General features: G+C 46.0%; 1 protein-coding gene across 3 annotated transcripts in view; it reads left to right on the forward strand.

Annotated features, from left to right (window-relative positions):
- The window catches only part of HRH1 (histamine receptor H1), a 167,803-nt gene that overhangs the window by 10,286 nt on the left and 136,157 nt on the right, over positions 1-21,360 (forward strand). The window contains exon 3 of one of the 3 annotated variants that reach the window (XR_012060793.1): positions 19,357-20,998. The exons of 1 other annotated variant lie outside the window; for it this stretch is intronic. The gene's annotated coding sequence lies outside the window, so the exon portion shown is untranslated. Of the gene's footprint in view, positions 1-19,356; positions 20,999-21,360 lie in introns of those variants that run through there. One more of the 3 variants, XM_072941859.1, reaches the window with a different exon arrangement.

The raw sequence follows: 21,360 nt of genomic DNA on the forward strand, positions 1-21,360 counted from the left end.
CCGCCTGCTGTGCCCTGCAAGGCCCTGTCTGATCTGGTCTCTCACCTTCAGCCATGTCCAGCTGCTCCTGGTCCTCTGTACACTTACCTGGCCTTGCCCGTGCCTGCCCTCTGCCAGGTGCACCCTGTGCCCCTCTCTGCTCTGCTTTGTAAACTCCTGCTCATACTTCAAGAGCTGTCCTCCCAGAACTCTTCTCTGAGCCTGGCCTGTCCCCATGCTCTAGGGGCCTCGGGGCCTGCCTGTCTGTGCACAGATGCCCTGTACTGATACATCCCCACCCATGGTCATTCCCCAGCTACACTGTCAGTCCCATGAGGACAGAACTGTGCTGCTCACTGTTTACCCACAGCCCTGAGCACATGCCTGTCACATTGTAAAGGCTCAGTAACCACGTGCTGATTAAAATGGGGGGAAGGATCAACCATTGAGAATACAAGACGACAGATTTTTAAACAGTATTCCCGACAGAAACAAACCAGCAAATAAACAAATATAAATAGACAAATGAATGATTAAATAGATGATTACATAAATGTAAGTAAATAAGTGATAGAACATTCCCCCCAAACATTAAAGCAATGGTTCTCAACCCTGGTTACATGTTGGAACCCCCTGGGGAGCTTTTAAAATATCTTGGCAGGCCCCATCTCAGACCAGTTGACTCAGAATCTTTAGTGGGGAGGCTGAGGCTTCACATTTCTTAAAGCCCCTGCTGATTCTCACGTACAGTGAGCGATTCTCAGAATGAGGTCCCTGAACCAGCAGCATCAGCTTCACCTAGGAAATCAGTGTTTCTCAGATGTGAGCATGGGAATTACCTGATTCTGGAGGCCTGGGGTGGGTCCCCGCTGCTGCCGTGCTGCTGGTTGGGGTGGCCCTTGGAGGCCCAGGGCTCTAGAAGCCCTTTCTCTCCAGTGCTCTACAGAGAAGAAAGGATGGGAGAGGGTAACAGGTAATGCTTGCTGGTCTGGGGGCTGGAAGCTCTGTAAGGGTGGAACAGAGATTGCTTCATCCGTTTTTCGTTGCTTTCCCATTTTTGTGTTGAGGAACCTGAGGCCTAGGGAAGGTTAGTAATTTGTCCAAAGCCTGGAGTCAAAGCTTTTCAAAAACTGATTTAATGGAGTATTTACTGAGCACTTGCTATGTGTCAGACACAGTTCTGAACTGGGGGCAGGCCTGTTAGCTCAGACCTGCCCTCTTACACGTTGACAGAAGCTCCCCAAAGTTGGAACTGTGGACAAAGAATGTCACCTGCCATTTCAGTAAACAAGACAGTGTGGCTGGCAGTCCTTCAGCCACTGTAGTCACCCTCAGGGGATTTAAGATGGAGAAAAACAGGATACTGGTCCTAGATAGTTATGGTGCATATCAAAAGGATAATTTCAGTAAGCCCAGACCCTGCATCTTCCCATGCATAGAAAAGCACTTAATTCATTAACTTGAGATGTCGGTTTTTCTTTAATTAGCAGTAATCTTTTGATGTTTGACTACCTGGGTTTTTTCTGCAAAAACTCCTATATATCCTGGCTCCTCCCTTACTTCTTTGAAACAGTTCCTCAGAGCTATCTCAGAGAGCCTTATACCAGGCTAAGTTCTCAGTAATGCCCCAAATAAAAGATAATTCTCAACTTCTAGGTTGTACATTTTTTTTCCAGTTGACAGAACCTAGGGGTAGGAGTCCCTGATGGGGGCTCAGCTCCAACTCAGCTGGGCCACTCTTCCTGCTTCCCCTGGACCCCGATAGAAGAAGAAGCCCATCCACCCCCTGCTTCCTGGGCCCTCAAGGCCTACTAGGGCCCAGGGGACACAACCAGGAGCAAGTGAGGCAAGGCAGCCAGCCAACTGGAGGCTCCCGGCCTGCAGCCGTATGGGATACTCCCCTCGGGGGGTGCTCGGTTTCCACAGAGCCCATTTTCCTGTCTGCCAGGGTAGTATCTGGAGACCGTGAACCAAAGCCACTTTCCCACTTCTTCCTCAGTACCAAACCCTGATCCTGTTTACCTATCAGGCAATTTCAGGGTGCAGGAGAGGCAGGGCTCTGCCCCAACTCCAGAGGGTAAATCATGATTGGGCTATGTCAATCATGTGATTCTCTTCTCCTGGGCAGTGACTGATGGAGTCATGGGTGTGGGGGCAATTATGACCAATGAGGTATGAGGAGCAGGGCATTGTGAGGGGAGGGGGAGATTTTTGGTTCTTGAAAATAGATCCTGGGTGGGGGGGAAATGGTGAATGAATGGATGGGAAATGAATGGATTGATGGAGTCTTGATATAACAAGTATAGTAAGATGCTAATGGTAGACTCTAGGTGGTGGTGTATAGGTGCTCACTATACTATTCAATTTTTCTGTATGTTTGAAAATTTTCATAATAAAATGTTAGAAAAAAAATGAAGCTTGGATGGGGGAGGGTATAGCTCAGTGGTAGAGTGTGTACTTAGCATGCATGAGGTCCTGGGTTCAATCCCCAGTACCTCCATTAAAAATAAGTAAACAGACCTAGTTAACGTCCCCCCAATAAATAAATAAATAGATAAATAAATAAATAAATAACACAAATAAAAAATTAATTAAAACAAAAAGAAAAAAATGAAGCCTGAGTATCATCCAAAGCTGAATATATGCATACTCTATGACCCAATCATTTTTCTCCTAGATAAGACAGAAATACATACTCATGTTCACCCAAAGGTGTGTATAAGCATGTTCATAGAAGCACTGTTTGTAACAGCCCAAGACTGAAATGATCAAATGTTCGTTGATGGAAGAATGAATAAAGAAATTGTGTTGTATTCATGCAAGAGAGTACTACCTACACAGCAGTGAAAACTAACAAACTACAACTACACACAACAGTGGGTGAATCTCACCAATGTAATGCTGGGCAGAGACACTGAAGGGACAGAGTGTACAATTATATTTCCATAACACTCATAAACAGGCTAAAGTAAACTAAGGTAGTGGCTGGAAGGGCCAGGGGTTCCTAGGATGTCCCTAATGTTCTGCTTATTGATCTGCTGCTGGTTACAGGAAAGTAACTGAGGTATACAATTCTTTTTGTGCACTTTATTTTTTTTTAAATTGTAGTATAGTTAGTTACAATATATCGGTTTCTGATGTATAGCACAATATCCCGTACATATATATGTACATATATATGTATATATGTATATATATATTCATTTTGATATTCTTTTTCAGTAAAGGTTATAACAAGGTATTGAATATAGTTCCCTGTGCTATACAGAAGAAACTTGTTTTTTTAAATCTATTTTTATATGTAGTAGTTAATATTTGCAAATCTCAAACTCCCAAATTTATCCCTTCCCACCCACTTTCCCCCTGTTAACCATAAGACTGTTCACTATGTCTGTGAGTCTGTTTCTGTTTTATAGATGAGGTCATTGGTGTCTTCTTTTTTCTTTTGTTAGATTCCACATATAAGTGATATAGCATATGGTATTTTTCTTTCTCTTTCTGACTTAATTCATTTAGAATGATGATCTCCATGTCCATCCATGTTGCTGCAAATGGCATTTTATTCTTTTTTATGGCCGAGTAGTATTCCATTGTATAAATATACCACAACTTCTTCAACTTCTTTATTGAGTCATCTGTCAGTGGACATTTAGATTGCTTCCATGTCTTGGCTATTGTATATAGTGTGCACTTTTCTATATGTATGTTACTCTTCAATTCAGAGTTTAAAATATATATGGTTAAAGAGAAACTCCCCTTTCTCTGACTCTATGCAGCAGAGTGAGGTGGTGATGCTTGTATCTTCTGCTGTCATCTTAGGACCACAGTGGTAGAGCCAACCCTCCAGATGGCAAAACAGAAAGATGGAAACTGGGCCCTTGATAACATCTTTGTCCTCCTGACACTGGCCTGCAGTGTGATGGTAAATGCTCTTGCAGGCTAATAAGCCTTGTGTTGAGTTGCTGCAAGCCTGAAAACTGATCCAGGGAAGACCATGGAATGGAGCAGAACCCTGTGGCAGCACCCCCACACCAAGTACGAAAGACCCCTCTCTATCCCCTGCCTCTTATTTATAGAAAAGCTGAAGTCTCCGAGGCCTCCCTGAGTCACAGAAGAGCAGGCTCAAGCAGCTAATGATTAGGAAAATAAAGTCACAGACGCAGTGTCTGATGCACATTCTTCAGTTGTTTCACAGACACTGCTATAGTACACCGTAACTGCCACCAGAGGCCAAAGCTCAACTGCATGATGACCACACTGCAGCTCTGACGTGAGCTGTTCCACTTTGAGCAGTTCTGAATCTGTAGCCAGCACAATCCAAGGGTCTGAGGAGAATGGGATTAACACTATTACTCGTAATAATCTGTATCTTTGTGGGCATCAAAATAATTGTAGCTTGTTCTGTCTGTATATGTAAGTGGGCAGCTAAACTGTCAGCAGAGAGGTGCTTCAACCCCATGTCAATATCTTTGACCTTGAGACCTGGACGTCCTTTCTCAGCATGAAGCAGTTACAGAAGATGGATCTTTGCCCATAATCCCATAGAAGTGGAATGATATCTGATGGGGAGTATTTGTAAGCAGCTCTTTTTAGGAAACTGTCCTCAGCAAGAAACCCCTTTTGTCTTGTCGCTAACCTTAAATCAGGTGCCCCTGTGCTCTACTTGTCTCTGGCCCAAACACACCTTTCATATCTTTTGATCACACAATGCCTGTCTAACCTGTTGGTTCTTTCCATAGATCAGAGAAATAGGAATGAAGAATTATTAATTAACAGATGACCAGATCTTTTCCCCAGCCTCCCCTTCAGTAATCCCACAAACAAACTATATGAACAAGATAGCATCTAAAGAAAAGATTATGAGAAGTCAAGACTGCATACCATGGTGGGTGGTGATTATTCTGACCCCCTATCTCAGTGGTTAACTCAGATTACTTTCCCTTTTCCCTTTAAAACATTCATGATCGAGAAGAATCTTGGGCGGTGGTTTTTGGGGGACATTGAGTCCACCATCTCCCCAGATTGCCAGCTTTCTGAATAAAAGCAATTTTCCTTTTTATCAACATTTGCCTCTCTTAAGTATTGATTTTTTAGCAGTGAGCAACTGGATCAGAGTTTGGTAGCAGCAGGAGGGAAGTTCAGATCCTGCAGGTGCTCAAGGGGAGCACAGTCACAGAGAATCCCGGTGGGAGGAGCCCTTGTTTCACTGTTGGGGAAACCGAGGCACAGGCAGGTAGAGGAGGCACAACAGGCTTGTCTGGGGCTGCACATCACCTTCAGTCACAAGGCACATTTTCAGCCTCCCAGCTCCTCTCTCACAATTTGCTTCCCCAACCCCCAAGGCTCTTCTAACCTGCAGCCTCTGCACGTGCTGTGCGCTCTGTCTAGACTAACTCGAACTTCTCTTTCAAGTCTTGGCTTCGGTGCCCTTCCTCCAGGCAGACTTGCTGGACTGTCTGCACCTCGTTTTGGAATCTGAGACCCATCAGGCAAGAAGAGAGGCAGTAAACCCTCAGGTATGCCCTGACATATGCTCTGAGAAGGAAGTCTTCATAGATTTCTTTCAACAACAGTCCAAGATGGACATGGCAGGCATTCTCAGTCCCACTTGACAGACTAAGAAACTGAGGACCAAAGAGGACATGAGACCTACACACAATCACACAGTGTTCTTTCCTTTAGCAAACAGGCCCTGAATTACGCCTGTGAAATTGGACAACAGCGACAAAGATAGTGATACTTGCTGAGGTTTATTTGACATTTATCAAGAAGGGTTCTAACAGGTTTATATGTATTAACTCATTTTATCTTCACAACAGCCCTATACAGTAGACATTATTATTATCCCCAATTTACAGGTAAGGAACCAGAAGTGCAAAGAGATGAGAAACTTGCTCTGTCAACTACCAAACACTCAATACCAAGATACTCATCTTTTCACCAAAGGACTAAAAAAGCAGCTAGAGAGAATCTTCCTCATCCATTAAGCCTGCAAAACTTAAAAATATCATAAATGGCAGTATCAGCAAGGATGCAGGGAAATAAGCACATTTATAGATATAGGGCAGATACCTAAATTGATTCTTTTAACTTTCTGGATATAATTTTGTACTATAGTAAGAATATTTATTCCTTTTGACTCAAGCAGTTCCCTTCTAGGAATCTCTTATGAAATACTCAGAAATGCTAGGCAAAATTTGTTTTAAAAGTTTTTATTTATAATATTATAACAACAGTAACACAGAGAGGACTTCACCTAGAAATTCAGCAGTAAGATTGTGGGATAAACGATAAATGACACTCCCAGCCCATGAATCATGACCTAACCATTAAAAGTGATGTGGCAAAGGAAAAGTCGATGTCATTTTTCTAAAAGTTCCAAAATTCAATGATGCGTAAAAATAAATAGGATACAAAATTATATATATAATATAGTTTGTATCGTGTTAGTTGGGTTGGGTTGCAGTGTATCACGTTGAATTATTACATACCTGGAAGGAAATCTCTCCAAAGTTAACACTGGGCAGCAATACTGGCTTAATTTATTGAGCCGGGCAAGGCAGATGCTCATGATCTCGTTCCTCCTCCTAACAGCCCCTGAAATGGCCACTTTTATGATTCCCATTCCACAAATAGGGACACTGAGGCACAAGAGATTAAGTTCCTTGTCAAGTGACTCCAGAGCCCATACCTTCCACATTCCTCTCTGTAGTCTCTCTGGGTGGTGGTACGGGTAGACAGTTAAAACTTTTTGTATGCTTTTTAAAACTAATTTTCCAAGCTGTGTACAATGAACATCTATCACTTATATAATCAAAGGGGGAAAGGCAATAAAATCATTTGTTTATGCAAAGTGTCCAAAAAGTTCCAGAAGACTGCACACCCAGGTGTTTGCAGTGATTATCTCCAGCTGGAGGGAAGATTAGAGCATTCTGGGCTCTTCAGCTTGTTCTGTTTTGTCATTTTTCTGTAGGAGGTGAGCACAGGAGTTGTTTAGAACTGGGGAATGTTTGGTGTCTGGGGCTCCCACGGGGTCTGCAGTGGCTGGAGGGGGCTTGCTCTGAGGGGTGGGGATGGTGCCTCCAGACCCCTGCCTACCTTCCTTCTGTCCTCTGAGCCTGGGGTATGGCCGCTCCCTCCCTACAGGAGAAGTGCCAACACCAGCTTGTGACTCTCCTCCTTCCTTCCCAAGAGGGCCATGTCCTTGCTCATCTGTAACTTTCAATTAACCAGGCACCAGGCTCCCGCTCAGAGGCTGAGCCAATGTTCCAAGGAGGAAAAGAAAAACCAGCCCAACAACTCCAGGGAGGACATTTCCTTTTAATTAAAGAGAGGATCGGGGTGGCTCTGAAACCCCTTTCTGCTGAAGTTGGCCTTGGAGGCAGGGCAGGCAGAGGTGGAGGCCAGAGGGAGTGTGGGGGCGGGGTGGGAGTTAGACAGGGAGTTGGGGGGTTGTTGGGAGGGAGCCACCTCCTGCCCCTGCAGGACTGGGATCTTCTAATTGCAGTGAGGAAGGGTGGCTGACCTCAGAACCCAGGACCCTCAAGAGGGCCCCTCCCCAGAAATGGAATTACTACGAATACTAGCTGTTAGAAGTATAGGGGAGGCAGTAGAATGTGGGTGAGGACCAAGCCGGGAACAGGAGCCATTGGCTTGGCCCAGGAGAGCTCTGGACCCCAGGCCTCTTGCTTCTTCTCGTGCTTCCTCTTGCCCCACTTGCTGGTCAGCCTGGCTTCTCAGGTTGTCTGCTCAGACAGAGTGAAGGGGAGGAAGGACCCTCCCTGCTCGTGATTGTCACCTTCCCTGAGCCACCTTCCCAGAGGCCTGGCAGCAGGGCTGGAGGTTCAGGTGGTGGTGGAGGATGATGGTGACTGGTGTGCTGATGGCTGCAGCCATTGTGGCAGACGTTTATTGAACACAACCACTGCCCCTGGGGGTGGTGTACCAATGCGAGCACAGACTGCAAAGCTCAGCCTGCATGGACGTGAATCCTGCCTCTGCTACTCCCTTGCTGTGTGACTGAGAGCAACATAATCCACCTGTCTGGGCCTCTTGTTTCCTCATCTATAAAACAGGGATAAGGTGAGGCCCATCTCACAAGGCTGTTAGGAGAATTAAATTAGTAAATATGTGTAAAGTGTAAGTACGGTGCCTGGTACACAACCTGCACTCAGTAAATGGTAACTGTTATTAAAACACTTTACAATTATCCAGGTTAACTCATTGATCCATCCCAGTATCCCACCTGGTAGTCACTTTCATTACCCCATTTGTCAAATGAAAACACAGAGGCACAGAGAAGCTAGGTGACCTAAGCCCACGTTCTTGGCCCTCAGTTTATTTAGATTCCACATGTGACTGGTATCTTACAGTATTTGTCTTTCTCTGTCTGACATTTCACTTAGCATACGCCCTCCCAAGCCCATCCATGCTGAAAACCAGAAACTAGTACATTTTAAACCAACAGTACTTCAATTAAAAAGCAACCAACCAACCAACCAATCCATTTAAAATATGGGCAGAACTGAACAGACGTTTTTCCAAAAAAGGAAATGCAAATGGCCAACAGGAACATGAAAATTTGCTCAACATCACTAATATCAGGGAAATGCTAATCAAAATCACAGTGAGATACCATCTCAAACCTGTCAGAATGGCCATCATCAAAAAGAACATAAATAACAAATGTTGGCAAGGATGTGGAGAAAAGGAAACCCTTGTACTTTGTTGGTGGGAATGTAAATTAGTGCAGCCACTGTGAAAAACAATATGGGGGTTTCTCAAAAACCTGAAAATTGAACCACCAGCAATTCCACTCCTGGGTATATATCCAAGGGAGAAAAAAAGTTAATTCAAAAAGATACATACACCCCACTATTAACAGCAACATTACTTACAGTTGCCAAGATATGGAAGCATCCTAAGTGCACATCAATAGATGAATGGATAAAGAAGATGCAGCATATATATGTAATGGAAAACAACTCATCCATAAAAAAGAAGGATATTTTGCCGTTTGTGGCCCTTATTCACTTTTGTTCACTTCAAAAATCAGAATTTTGTAACTGGCATAAACTGGCATAAACATTTCCCTTGTATAAAAAACAACAAAATACTCAGAAATAAGCTTAACCAAGGAGGTTACCTATACTCTGAAAACTGTAAAACTTTGATGAAGGAAATTGAAGATGATACAAAGAAGTGGAAAGATATCTTGTGCTCTTGGGTTGGAAGAATCAACACTGATCAAAATGGCCACACTACCCAAAGCAATCTGCAGATCCAGTGCAACCCCTGTCAAAATACTCATGACATTCTTCACAGAACTAGAACAAACAAATCCAGAATTTATATGGAACCATAAAAGACCCCGAACTGCCAAAGCAATCTTTTGTAGGTGTTTTTTTTTCCCCCTCTTCTTTTTTGTTCTCTTTTCTTATGGTTTGATGACTAGAGAAGTTCCTTTAACATTTGTTGTAAAGCTGTTTTGGTGGTACTGAATTCTTTTAGCTTTTGTTTATCTGTGAAACTTTTGATTTCTGCATCAAATCTAAATCAGAACCTTGCTGGATAGAGTATTCTTGATTGTAAGTTTTTCCCTTTCATCACTTTAAATATATCTTGCCACTCCTTTCTGGCCTGCAGATTTTCTGCTGAAAAAAAAACTGGAACCCTTATGGGAGTTTCTTTGTATGTTCTTTGTTGCTTTTCTCTTGCTAATTTTAATATCTCTCCTTATCCTTAATTTTTGTCAGTTTGATGCCTGTGTGCCTTGGTGTGCTACTCTTTGGATTGATCCTGTGTGGAACTCTCTGTGCTTCCTGGACTTGGGTGACCGTTTCCTTTTCCAAGTTGGGGAAGTTTTTGGTGATTATCTCTTCAAAAATTTTCTCAGGTCATTTCTCTCTCTCTTCTCTTTCTGGGACCCCTATAATGCAAATGTTAGTGTACTTCATGTTGTCCCAGAGTTCTCTTCAACTATCCTCATTTCTTTTCATTCTTTTTTCTGTTCTGCAGTAGTGATTTCCACTAATCTGTCTTCTAGCTCATTGATCCGTTCTTCTGCCTCATTTAGTCTATTCTTGGTTCCTTCTAGTGTGTTATTCATTTCACTGATTTTATTCTTCAACTCTGTTTGGGTATTTATATTTTCCAGCTCTTCGCTAAAAACTTCGCTCTGTGGTCTATATTTCTCTTGAGTTCTCTGAACATCTTTGCCATCAACACTTTGAACTCTTACACTGCCTATCTCCTCATCACTTATTTCTTCTTCTGGGATTTTATCTTTTGCCTTGGCCTGGAAGATATTCCTTTGTCACCTCAAATTGTCTACCTTTCTAGTTGTATTTTTAGGCAGGTTAGTTACAGTTCTCAACCGTAGAAAAGTGGCCCTCTGTGGAAGACATCCTGTGCATCTCAGGAGTACACTCCTCTCTTGTCACCCAAGGGCCAGGGTCCGGCTGGTCCCAGTACTCTGGCCTGTGTTTGTGGATTCCTTCCACAGGCTTTGAGATTATTTTCTTATTTCTAGTTTCTGCCTCTGGTGGATGAGGCTGAACTAGAGGCTCGTGCAGTTTTCCTGGCAGGAGGAGCTGGTGCCTGCTGGTTGCTGGGTGAAGCTTGGTCCTAGACCTCTGGTGGGCAGGGCCTTGTCCAGAGACATTTGCGGCTCAGGAAGTCTGCTGATGGGTGTAGCTGTGTCCCCACCCAGTGTGGTGTTGGGCCTGAGGCTTTCCTGCAGGCTTTCAGGTGGGGCTGTCTTGTTGCTAATGATCAGGTCAAGATTTCAGCCTCCAGGAAAGCTCATGTAGATGAACACTCCCGGAATGTCCGCCACCAGCTTTTATGTCCCCTAGATGAGCCACAGCTGTCCCCTGCCTCCCCAGGAGACCCTCCAAAACCAGCAGGCAGGCCTGGCCCAGGTTCCTATGAAATTACTGTCTCTGCCCTTGGACCTGGTGCAGTGAGATTCTGTGTACACGTCCCAAGAGAATAAAGTCTCTATTTCCTCCAGTCCTGTGGGGCTCCTGGAGCTAAGCCACGCTGGCCTTCAAAACCAGATATCCTGGGGTCTCCTCCTCCTCCCAATGCCAGAACCCCGGGTTGGGGAGCCTGACATGGGGCTTAGAACTCTCACTCCTGTGGGAGGGCCTCTGCGACTTGGTTATTCAGTTTGTGGGTTATCCACCTGGGGGTTATGGGGCCCAATTATATCACAAGCACTCCCCTCCTACCGTCCTGCTGTGGTTCCCTCTTCATGTTTCCAGTTGAAGATCTTTTTTGTTAGGTTCCAGTCTTTTTTTCTTCAGTGATTGTTTAGCAGTCAGTTGTGGTTTAGTTGTAGTTGCCCAGACAGGCTCCCTCCTCCACCAGCATCTCTGCCCCTCTGAGAGCAGCAGCCAGAGGCCTCTTCATGGCACGAGGCTGCCACCTGGTGTCTCTGATGAGTATAGCAGACACAGGCAGTCAGAATTAATTCCCTGCCCAGGCAGGAGCATCTCACAGCTCAGATAGGAACCTGCGGGAGGAGGGGGAGAGGGCAGGGCCCGTTTTATTTGTCCCTGTTCTGGATGCTTTCCCTGCGTTGATCTCATGCAACCCTCACTTTAGCACTACAAGAACCACTTCCTATATATGTAGCAGAGGCTCAAGAAATAAACGTGACAAAGAGATAAAACAGCAATTCCTCTTATATGAGGTCTCTAGAGTAGCCAGAATCATAGAGACAGAAAGTAAAGTGGTGAGTGCCAGGGCCTGGGTGTGGGGGAGGGGTGGGGAGTTGTGTTTAGTGGGTGCAGAGTTTCGGTTTGGTGGGATGAAAAAGTTTTGGAGATGGATGGTGGTGATGATTGCACAACACGAACATACTTAATGCATCCGAACTCAACACTTTAAAATGGTTAAAATGCTACATTTTATGTTATATATATTTTACCACAATATTTACCAAAATTTACCAAAAAGAAATGCATGTGAGTGAGTGAATCAACTAAGAGATGAGCAAATGAATAAATGCATAAGTGAATAAATGAATGCGTAATCACAATAACAATAATGTTTACTGAATACTTAGTGTCAGTCATTGTGCAAAATGCGTTTGGACACGTATTTTTGTTAAGGTCTGCAATGTGCCCAGCCTTGCAGGAGGCTGTTGACATATAGCAGTGAGCAAAGTTTTTACCATGATAGAGCTGACACTTTGTGGGAAAGGTAGTGAACAAGGGATAGTAAAATGTCAGACAGTGGTACGTGCAACAAAGAAAAAAGTAAGGCAAAGTAAAAGGATAAAAAATAGCTTGGAGGGAGACAGGAGAGCTCTTTCAGACAGGCATAGTCTGGGAAGGCCTCTCTGAGAGGTAGTATGTGGGCATTACTGGCTTGATCCTTACCACACCCTGTGAGGTAGGTGCTGTGATCATACCCATTTTACAGATGAAGCATCTGAGGCTCAGGCGTGGCTCAGAGTTGCCACAGCTATAAAGCGATCCAGCCAGAAACTGAACCCAGGTCTGTTGGAGTCCAGCACTAGAGCTCTTAACCATAATGCGAATAAGTGTGAGAATGATGGAGTCTTTCAGCTTACGCTCTGTAGGCGCATACTCCAACTCTGAGGGCCTCAGGGCTAAGTCCCAGAGCATGAGCCTGGCCCCTTCTCTCCTGGCCATCAGGCAGCAGCAAGAGACACAGAGGAATTCATGTGTCCACCAGGTGGCGCTGCTGCCTGACTTAGAAGCCCCAACAGAGATGGTCAGAACCCTCCATCCCGCAGATCAGTCTTTGCCAGGCTGGAGGAGGGACCTGGCCATCAGAACCATTCTGAAAGGACAGTAGCCCTCCAGACGTTTCATATGAGGATGAGAAGCCTCACGTGGGATTGCTGTCGCCCTATGTGTGAGGCAGACGGGCCAGCTCCAGAACACCAGCCCTGTAGGTCTTACAGTTATGATCTCAGGCAGGTGCTTCCTTCTCTGAAGATGGGGCTAAAAATCCCTTCCTTGAAGGTTGTTGGGAAGATTCAAGGAGCTCATATATTCATTTATTTAAAGGAATTTCTTGAGAACCTCCTATATGCCAGGCCCTGGGGATTCAGCAGGGATATGTGACCCAAGGAGACCCCTTCCAGTGGGGAATGAGAGAGCAAACAAGAAAAATAAGGTACATAGTAAATTAGGGGAAGGAGGTAAGGAAAAACACATATAAAGCCTAGAAGGCAGGTGGGAAGTGTCTAGTCAGCGGGTTAAATACCTGCTGGGAAAGTGACATTTGAGGAAAGGTGGAGCCATGGCCATCAGTAAGGATACAAGGGGAATAGCATTCTAGGCAGAAGGAGTAGCAAGGAGGCCGGTAGGACCAGGAGAAGAGGCCAGAGCAGGCACTAGATGATGAAGGGCTTTCTTGGTCCTGCTGGAGAGAACCAGGCTTTTACTCTGAATAAGATGGGAGGCCCATTTCAACAGTGAGACACCAGGACTCTTAAATAGTAGCAAGGTCCTTCTAGCTATTTGATAAGGACATAGTAGATGCCTAATAAATGGTGGCTTTTTATATTAGTCAGGATAGCCTGTTATGCTGGGTAACAAGTAACCTCACATCTCAGTGGCTTAAAGCAACAAAGGTTTATTTCTTGCTCACATTACATGTCCAGTGAAAGATGGGCCCAGGTAGGTGGGGGCCCTTCACTTAGGGATCCAGCTGATTGAGGGGCTGCCAATTTATGAAACTGATGTTCCAACGTAGGGCTTCAGGGTGACTGAGCCAGGGGAAGGGAGTGCTGAAAAGCTGAGCAGCAGTGGTGACACCTAGATGCTTCCAACGAGAAACGACATGCAGCACTGCCTCTCACTGTCTGGTTCACTGATCAGAGGGAGCCACAGGCCCATGCCCAACTTCCAGGGTGCACTAGTCAGGGCTCTCTAGAGAAACAGAACCAATAGGAGATGTATCTCTAGCTATATCTGTATCTATATCTATATGTCGATATCGATATCTATATTTATATTTACATCTATATCTATCTATCCATCCAAAGAGATTTATTACAAGAATTGCCTCATGCTAATGGAAACTGAGGAATTCCACAATCTTCTGTCTGTGAGCTGGAGCCCCAAGAGGGCAGATGGTGTAGTTCTAGTCTGAGTCCAAAACCTGAGAGCCGACAGTATAAGCCCCAGTCCGAGAGCAGCAGAAGACAATGTTCCGGCTCAGCAATCAGGCAGAGGGAGAGAATTCTCCTATTCTCCTACTTTTTGTTCTACTCAAGCCCTTCACAGGTTGGGTGATGCCCACCTGCCAGAAAGGAGAGCCCAGTCTTCTTTCCTCAGTCTGTCAATACAAATACAAATCTCTTCTGGACACACTCTCACAAACACACCCAGAAATAGTGTTTAGTCAGATATCGGGCTACCCCATGGCCCAGTTAATACATGAAATTAGCCATCACAAGGTGAAGGGACGTGCAATCCTACAGATACTCAGAATAGGGGAAGTAGGGTTAGCAGTGGACACCACTGCTATTATGATTCCTATAACGAGCTTTGACTACTGGCCTTAATTTTTTTGATTAAAAATGATAAACATCCTCTCCTGATGGGAGGGTAGAGTAACTGCCTCCACTTCCCAGGGAGAGTGTCTGTGCTGAAATCTGGTGGGGACTCTTAGGAAGAGTAGAATCAGTAGCTTCCCCATCCACCCGGCTTCCCACAACAGGAATCCAGGTGTCATTGCAGACTTTGAATGCTCCCTCCCCACATCCAGTCATCATGTCCTGTTTATTTCATCTCCTAAAACCCTACTGGAGTGTATCCTGATCTCTCAGCCCTAGCCACAGACCACTGCCTGGCTCTGATTACCAACATCTCCCACCACAGTACAGCCACAGTCGTCCGGGGGTCTCCCCACCCCAGCCTTGCTGGTGCTGTCTCTCCAGATGGCTGCTCTGACCATGTGGATTCCCTTTTCTGCTCTCTCCCCGGGGGCTCCAGCTGGTATCATAATAAAACCCAAGCACTTCTCCTGGGGTTCAGGCCCTTTGGGATCCAGCCTTCTCTGATGCTCTAGCCTCCCCTCACTCCATTTTTGACCACAACTTCCGTGCTCCAGGCCCACTGGTCATCTGGTTCTTCTCTCTACTTTCCCATGCCTCTGTGTGTCATCCCCTCCCTCCTCCTCCATTGGAAAAACTGCTCATGGCTCAAGACCCAGCTCGAATGTCACTTTCTGTGTGAAGCCTCTAGATGTCTGTGTGGCAGAGGGATGGCGCTCCGCTGCCCCCAGCACATCCCCGCACCCAGCACCAGACATGCAGTGTTGTCATTTATTCCCTCTCCCAGCCCCCACTGGAAAATGTATTGCACACTGAAATCTAAAACCTACACTCATGCTGGATGCAGAAGTTTCTCAAACACTATTTTCCCTTGCTAGCTGCTATGCACGCTAATGTTTTCTATTATAACCTATTCTGTTTCACTTTTTAAAATATGCTGGTGGATCCATTAAATTTACTTTGCGACAGTTTGAAGAACACTGCAGGGATTGCATCCTTAATTCTCTCTCCATCTCTCAGAGCTTAAGACATTAATATGTATTTGTTAAAATAAATGAGAAAGCGACTGGGGGGATGGTTATTTACATGTGAGTGGGTGAGTGAGTAATTGAATGATTAAGCAAATAAACTGACGAGTGAATAAGTGAATGACTGAGTGAGCAAATGAATGAATGAAGTGACTGTTGCAGGGACCAGCAGCATAAGCCAGTGGGTTGCCCCTGCACTTAGTGCAGGGTTTTTCCAGGTATGGTTCCAGGGGAGCAGAGTAAGAACGCAGGTGCCCAATACCCACTCAAACCTACTGAATCAGACTTTCTGGGATGAGGCATAGGTATCTGTATTTTTGAAAGCAGCCCAGGTGATACTGAGGTGTGCTAAATTTTGAGGATTCTGCTCCGGCACCAAACTGAGCTGCTGTTGGAGGGGGCATGGCGAAGGGAGTAGAGCAGAAGCAACAAAGACAGATAACAGCCCCCCTGAATCCTTCTCTGACTTCTGTGGAGGAGAAGGAAGGGAGAGACTTCCCGTGAGCCTGCTCCTCCACCACGCCCTGCCACGGCCCAGCAACGATGAGGCGACAGAACCCCATCCTGCGCTGCTGATGTTTGAGCAGGAGGTGGTGGTCGCCATGGCAGCACATTCAGAGATGCAGAGTCACCTCCAGTTTCAGCATCTGGAAAGGGTCAAGCCTTTGGGACACGAAGAAGGAAGGGAAATCACTCCCCCAGCATCCTTGTAACTAACAAAGCCGTGGCATGGGGAACTCACAAGCTAGGAAGTGGTGTCCCCATCTTGCAGTTTGGCAAACTGGGGCTGGAGTCACTTGCCAACCCAGTCAGTGGCAGGACTGGTATTTGAATCGAGCACGAGCCAGAAACAGATTTCAAAGCCTGTACTCTTGTCCCCCTAATAGCTGCCCATCTCGGGGAAGTGACGGGCAGGGACACAGAGACCATAGAATCCCCTTGGCATTGGTGTTGGGGCAGGTGCATCTATGTTGACTTGGCACCTACCTAGGAAAGTTCACACTTGCACAGACCCACAAGTGGAAAAGCTTCTATAATGTGCCCATACATGCATGCATGTAGCATATGTGTACACACTCAAAGAAAATGTACACACACACAAGCAGATTCAGGTACACATACAGACACATGAGCAGGCACACACCTGTATATACACAGAGGCACACATAGAACTGATTGCCTTAGTGGTCCTGAGTTAGCATTTGTCCACGTATCCACTTCTGATGTGCGACTTTGAGTTCCTCTAAGACCCCTCTGACCCATTGAGTCTGGCTCAGCCATGAGACTTTCTCCAACCAATGGAATGTTAGCAGACACAATGCAAGTGGAGTCTTGAAGAAGTGTGTGGTTCTCTCTCTTGATCTTTGCCTTCACCGTGAAACCATGCCTATAACGTTAGAAGACAAGACATGTGGAGCAGAACCAGGGCACCCCTTTTTGTCCCAGCTGAATCCAACCTGGAACCTGCCAACCCATGGTCAACCATCACAAGTGGGAGACCAGATAAAACCAGAAAAACCACCCAGCAGAGCACACGTGACTCATGAGCCAATTAAATATTTATTGTTGTGTCCCACTGAAGTTTTATGGTTGTTTGATACACAGCATTACTGTACCAGTAGTTAGCTGATATATATATACACACACACACCAAAGGAGAATTTATGTAATGTGTATTGGCCTTTTAAGATCTGGGAGGGCATCCTTTTAATGTGTTCACCTGATGTCATATGGTTTTGTAAAATTTGCAAAAGTAATCTTTTTTAAATAACAGCTTGAGATATAACTCACATACCATAAGACTCACTTAAAGTGTACAGTTCAGTGGTTTTTTTTTAGAGTTGTACAACTGTCAACACTACCTTATTCCAGAGCTTTTTCATCACCCCAGAAAGAAACCCCATACCTTTTAGCTGTCACTCTCCATTCCTCTCCTTACAGCCCCGGGCGATCGATAATCAATCTCTATGGATTTGCCTGTTCTGGACATTTCATATCAACGGAATCATACAGTATATATGGCCTTTTATATCTGGCTCCTTTCACTGAGCATAATGTTTTCGAGGCCCCTCCATGCTAAGTATGTATTAGTACTTCGTTTTATAACCGAGTAATATCCCATTGTATGAATCGACCACGTTTTCTTTATCCGTAGATGATCCATTATCCATCAGTTGATGAGCATTTGGGAAAAGTAACACATTCTGTCACAATTGATGAAGACTGCTCTGCCCTCGCCTGGGTCACACGTCCCTCATGACAGCAGCGTTTAGGGGAGGCTGAGCTGGGGATGCGGGTAGTTTGGGACCGTGTGGTCTGTGTGTGTGGTTTGATGCCTCTCCCCTAAGCAGTTTGCTATTAGCCATCCTGGCTATCAGCAGTGGCCTCCGGGGATGGTGCTGCTGCCTGGCGCTGACTCCACTGCATTGGGACTGCATTGTAGGAATGAGGCCTCTGGTTGTGCTGAACCGTCCCAGTGTGTGCGCTGGTGCCTCGTGTGCCGGATATATGTGGGTGATAGGAAACAAGAATGGAAAGGTACAGAGCCAGAAACTCGTCTTGGAAATGGAAATGGAAGATTCTTCTAATCACCAGACGTGTAGTGTTATAGTTGGATTCAGTTCTTTTTCTCCGTTTGGGCGTGTGATTGACAAGGCCACATATGCCCAGATCTGCAACAAATACCATTCCAAGTACACTATATATTTTTCTTTTTTTGCCATAGGAAATTTACAGAATAGAGCTGATCAGAGTTCCTGTGTCCATCAGGCCCAAAGGCAGAGCTGAGCTAAGCAGCATACATCTACACAAAGTTGTGTTTTATGCATCTTAACTCTTAGTAAAAGCAAACTGCATCACCATGCTAGACAGAACACTGGGTTATCTTTCTTTTCTCACTATAGAAAATATTATTAAAATCCTGCTTATATGGAGAGGCCATCAGAGAATATACAGGCCCCTCAAAAAAGAGTAGAAAATGCATTTCTGATGGTATCAGGAAGTTAATGAAATTTATGTGATTTTTCTAGCTTTTGTGATATTTCTGGTATTTGTCATTTTTTTTTTAAAAAAGTGATCATTACAAAGTCTAAATATGTGGGTACATGTGTACTTAAATTTCTATAGATGATTTTGAAATCTTTGTCCCCCAAATTGTATAAACTTTAACTCCCCCCCAAAAATAAACCGTGGCTCCATCCCTGATACACACCAGTGCACAGAGCCTATGCGTGTGTGCACATGTGCACAGATCTGGGTATCCACACGTCAGCCTGCACCCGGGGCAGGGGCTCTCCAAGGTCAGGGATGGGAAGAGGAATTGCGGCTCTGCTCTTAGGAGGCAAGTGACCCCTGAATCACAGATGCCATCCCACCTTTCAGAAGCCCCAGGAAGACTCAGAGACACTCCCCAGCACCGGTTCATCCCTGACAGACAACACAGTGCCTTTTGCTTCCAGTGTTGCTCAGCCCCTCCAGCATCCCCACCCTTTCCAGCCCAGCTTTCCCTCTCCCTTCTTCCAGGCTTCTGGGAATCTCTGGCAGCCTCCTCCGTTCCTGCAGGATCTCACTGGCTAGCCCACACTCAGGGTGTGAAGTGAGGGTGAATGACCCTTCCTGGGGACATTTGAAAGCAGTGCTCATCCCAAAGGAGCAGCCTCCGGATCATGGTGTTTTGTCCTGACTGAGAACGGCAAGTGGGAATGTCAGGGAACTGCCAGGCCTCCCATGTCACGTCTCCTGTTCGCTCCCAAGTTTCTGGCTGCATCACTTTCATTTCCCTCACTCATCTCTCTGCTTCTCTTCCAGATTGTGTATCTGGTGGACTTCCATCCAAGGCTGGATGTCCAGAAGGGGCCAGGATTTTCAAAAGATGTATTTCTCCAAGACTCAGAGGGATTGGCAGAAATGCCTGACGCCAGGCATACTTCCCCAGGCCCCTCCAAGCTGCATGGAAAATGCCACCTCCTGCAGCACCTCATCTGGGTCTGAGTTCTGGCCCAGCTGGGGCTGGGCTGGGTGGCTGTCCTTGGGCTCCTTCCATGGGAGAGACACTGGGGAAGCTGGCTGGGCCTCCCCCGGCGGCAGTGCTCCCTCCTCCCTTTGGGGGACACTGTCAGGACCCCTCCTCAGGTGATGTCACAGGAGCTGGCCCACATGCCCACTGTGAAACCTTGATGACACCTCTTTCTATTGGCCTCTCTCCTGCCCCACCTCACCTCCCTTCTCCCTCCTTGCTGCTCTCCTGGGTCCCCTCCCAAATAAACCCCTCGTGCCAAGTCCCCACCTCAGGCTCTGCTCTCAGGGACTCAGGCAGAGACTCTTCTCACAGAGGCTTTCCCCACCCCTCAGAGGAGCATGGGTCACCCCCATAAGCCTGGCTACCTCCTACGTTTCCACCCAGAGCATTCGTCATCCTTGAGTGACCAAGCAAGGGCCTGCTGCCCGACATGCATAGAAGCCAACACCACGGCATCGCCTTCTGAGAAAAGAAAAGGCTTTATTGCGAGCTCAGTTATCAGGGAGACAGGAGGCAAGGCTCTCAAACTGGTCTCCCTGATCTGGGGTTCAGGGCAGAATTTAAGAGGTCGGGGAATTTCAAGCTTGGAAGCCAAATTTTCCTTATTGAAGGACTTTTCACTTCATCAAGGGCTCCGGTGGCAACATTTCCATGCTTTGAGTTCTGCAGACTGAAGATTCTTCGTTCTGGGGTCATCCTTCAAGATGTGGGCTCCCATTGTCTCTGAAAAATAAGTCAAGATTTGATCAATCAACAACCTACTGAAGGAGGCAAAACCAGTTTAAGCTGGTGCTGTTTCACTTGTGATTAAAATCTGTTGTGTAGTTATTTATTCACGTCTCTCCCCCAGCTTGATTATAAACTCCACGCCATGATGAATCTATCCTGTTAACCCCTTCATGCCCAGAGCACATAGCAAGCACTAGGTGTTTGTTGAATGACTGAATGGTTGACAGGGAGCAGATGAAGTGGATACAGTTGCTGTCACACACCAGCTCTGCCACGGTGATGAGAGTCTTGCTGAATTGTTCCTATGAGGGAACAAGGCCCCGCCCCACAGGGCTGTCCTGGAGGAAGGAGGCCTTAAGCCCTTTGAACTGTGTAAGGGGCTGAGCAGAAGGAAATGATGACTGTGACATCCAGAGAAGTTCCAGTTCCAGGCCTTCCCAGACCTGCCTTGGAGATTTGGAGGAGCAGGAATTCGCACTTGGTGAGCATCTGCTGTGTGTCTAGCATTCGGTGGACATGGCCATGTGTATGCGTTGGCCTGTGTCCTGCCATATGGAGAGCTGTAATGGGTAAGGCCCAGCTCCACTCACACTGGTGGACTCACTGTTAGGTCAGTAAACTACACCAGGTCTGTCTTCATCTTTGGCAGCAAGAATAGAAGACACCCTTACTCCGCATAAGCAAGACGCCTCCGTAGCAACGGTAAGAACCATTGTTGTCCCCTTTTGACAGATGGGAAAACCTCAGATCAGAGCATGAAGCCACTTGCCCAAGGGCATGTGGTTTAAAACGAACAAGACATTCCTGCCCAGGTCTGACAGCAAAGCCCAGAGAGGCCTTGCCTCTCCCTGGATCAGCCCCCTGAGCCCTGTTTCTGCATCACCAGAGGAAGGCAAGGGAGCCAGGAATCCAGATTGTTTCCTGGAACCCGGAGCTGCACCTTCCTGTCCATGTGCAGAACGCAGACAAGAAGGGTGCAGGCAGGGAGCCCACAGAATAGGAAACAAACACCAACATTCCCTTAATGGCCGGGAGTCATCTGAATGCCCTGAGCCAAATTCTCT

This window comes from Vicugna pacos, chromosome 17 (assembly GCF_048564905.1).
Source record: "Vicugna pacos chromosome 17, VicPac4, whole genome shotgun sequence".
Taxonomy (NCBI): domain Eukaryota; kingdom Metazoa; phylum Chordata; class Mammalia; order Artiodactyla; family Camelidae; genus Vicugna; species Vicugna pacos.